The sequence below is a fragment of the Condylura cristata genome, unplaced genomic scaffold, assembly GCF_000260355.1.
Source record: "Condylura cristata isolate star-nosed mole 26May11 unplaced genomic scaffold, ConCri1.0 scaffold00006, whole genome shotgun sequence".
In the NCBI taxonomy this organism is placed as follows: Eukaryota; Metazoa; Chordata; class Mammalia; order Eulipotyphla; family Talpidae; genus Condylura; species Condylura cristata.
Window position 1 is genome coordinate 67,348,304 of NW_004567107.1, and position 2,863 is coordinate 67,351,166.

At 33.6% G+C, this 2,863-nt stretch overlaps 1 pseudogene; it reads right to left on the reverse strand.

Moving 5' to 3' along the window:
• LOC101635369 overlaps positions 1–1,329 on the reverse strand; it is a 2,303-nt pseudogene extending 974 nt beyond the window's left edge.
• Between the last annotated feature and the right edge of the window lie 1,534 nt (positions 1,330–2,863).

Sequence of the window (2,863 nt, forward strand, 5' to 3'; positions counted from 1 at the left end):
GTCAGGAGAGGTCTGCCACGCCATGTGGTCACCTCCGGGGCAGGCGGGAATCGAACTCATGCGGAGGTGGCTTTAGCTTCTCAGTGCTGTGCTTTAGCCCGCTGCGCCACCAGGGAGGGCCCAAGACAAGTAATTTTTAAAAATAATTTCAGCACACTCATCAAATTCAAGAAATTAAAACTAGTAAAATAGTATTACATAACCTATAGACTGTGTAGGATACCAATTTTCTCAATATTATCTTATATAGCAAAAAATTTTAATAAATCTAAGAGTATACATTACATTTCATACTCATGGAATAGTAGATTCCATTAAAGAGTTATTCAGACTTTTTTATTTAGTTCATTGGCATATTTAAAGGATTTTGGATATTTTCTTTTGAGTGCCATTCGGAAAATCTTTATCAAATGCTTCATTGTGGTTATAGTTGTGTTCTCTGGCAACAATAGACTGGAAAAGAAATTGACATCTTCCTATATTATAAAGGTATACGCTGTCAATGTCATTAACAGTGATATCAACTTAGAATATTTCTTTAAGGTAGTATTAAAGTTGGAGTGTGATGTACATTTAATCCTTGATCCAACAAAGATTCTTTTCCCACAAAACAATATAAAAGAGTTAGCAGAATTTTTAGATAACTAAGAAGAAAAGCAAATTTTATTCAAAAAAGTAAAGTTTATTTAGAGGAAAAAGAATAAAAAGCAAAGGCATCAAGGACACAATGCCAAGGAGAGAAAAGAGATGCCCATGGGTCTGTGTCTGGGGACATTTACACACTTTTTCCTTTATTTTAAAAATGCATCATGGGCTCTCTTTCAATGGCCCTGCTTTCCTAGGCAGTTTCTCTCAGCTTTACAGCTCTTACTTTAGTCTTTCTTTCTAAGCTCTTAGTCTTTCTTTCAAGGCTCCTGTCCAAGGTCTCTTAAAATTTACTTTTCTTATAAACTGTAAAATTTACTGCATTATTAGCCTTCCTGGATATCTATGCCATTATATCAGGAGCCTCTTTAACTGTCCCAAGCCTCTGCCTGCACTGTCCCTGAAGCTGCCTTGTATGTATGAAATTACCACCACAAATAACAAATATTTTTAACTTTGGAGCCACCTTGAATAGTGATACTCAGTAAGAGAAAATATCCTAGTGATCTATATTTCAGATGTGCCCCAGTGAAATGCTTGAAAATGGTGGATTGGGCAAATCCCAATGCTCTGTAGTGCCTGAATTGATTTCATGCTTCTGTATGATGGGGTGTCATTAAGTTTCCTCTATGGTGTTTCATGTGCTTACATCTCATAGTGGTTATTACATGTACTTGGCACCATACTGCCTGTGCTGAAACATTAGAACCCTGGACATTGGGTAGATTATATACATTTTGTATCTTAGTTTCTTCATCTGAAAAATGAGGATATTATCACCTTGTCAGATTGTGAGGCTTATTAAGAAGTTAATTTAAAGTAAATGGAGGAATATCTGGCAAATGGTTATAACTGTGTACATGCTGTGTTGTTCCAGTTACTACACCTTCATAGTGGCACATATTTCTTGCAATTATACAGGAGAAAGTGATGTTTAAACATATTGAATTTAATGACTAAGAGTCATTCCTCACTTTTGTCCTAACTTCCAGAGTCACCCTGTCTTCATAAATAGCAGGAATAAGCCCTTAGCTTGAACTTAAAGTGGAAATATATTGTATGTATCTGTCTTACATACTGTAGTGTTTCTACATCTTTTTTCCTCATCATCTTTTCCTTCAAGGAACATTTTAAAGTTTTTTTTTTTTTCTAATTGCTGTACTCTAATACTACTGTCATAGCAAAGATTTGTTACCAAGAAAGTAAGATTATTTTTCACCCGTACCATTCCATTCCCAAGAATAATTTTTGACTCCTTGACAATATAAACACTCTTGGGAATAAACATTATTCCCAAGTGTCAGTGATTTAGCTATGTCCAATGGAAAAATATGAAGAATGTTTTGAAGTGTTTCCTCAATCATGAGATGTTATTTATAATAGCTTTGTGTAACATAAGTATAATGACTTTGTGTAAGAATTTGCTGGTACAAGTTGGCTGCATTGGGAATTTATCATGGTAAGTTCAATTAAGTCCCATGTAAAGGATATGAAACATTATACTAAATAAAGATATCCTTAGACCATTGTATATTATGATTTTTTGATCAACTTGTATCTTCTCTAGATGAAGTCATTTATCTTTATATTATTAGATTATTTCATATAATTCTCACTAATCTGGATACTTTATTTCTTACATAGAGTTATCTTTGCAAATACAGAGTCTGTTAGATACTCCTTCCCATTCAATAGATCCTTTAGTAGGGTATCAGAAGCCTACATGGAACAGTAATAATTTCTCACTCTCCTGCTTGCTCATTTATTTAGTAGAAGAGCAGTTGATCTAAGATGTGCCAGTGCATAATCCTCCCAGGACTTTTGAAACACAATAGGTGGAAAAAAGTTTTCATATAGCAAGAACCATGTATCTCAGAGAGTATTTGACTCCCCGAGGACTATATTATCGCTAGCCTTTCTGTACCTTTCTTATATAACTAATAACATGCATACACCTTGTCTCTTTCTGAGTTCTGTTTTCTTCAAATTTTTAAAATATGTACATAGCTTACAGAAAGTTGGAACAATAACACAAAATATGATTCTTACCCTGATATTTCAAAATGTTAACATTTTACTAATTGTTTTACTCCCCATTCTCTAATATTGATAGATGGATGGAGATTATAAATTTTCCTTAAATGCTGAAGAAAAAGTGTAGACATGAAGTGCCTTAAATACTTTTGTAATTTATCCTAAAGACAAGTAATTTTTTTTT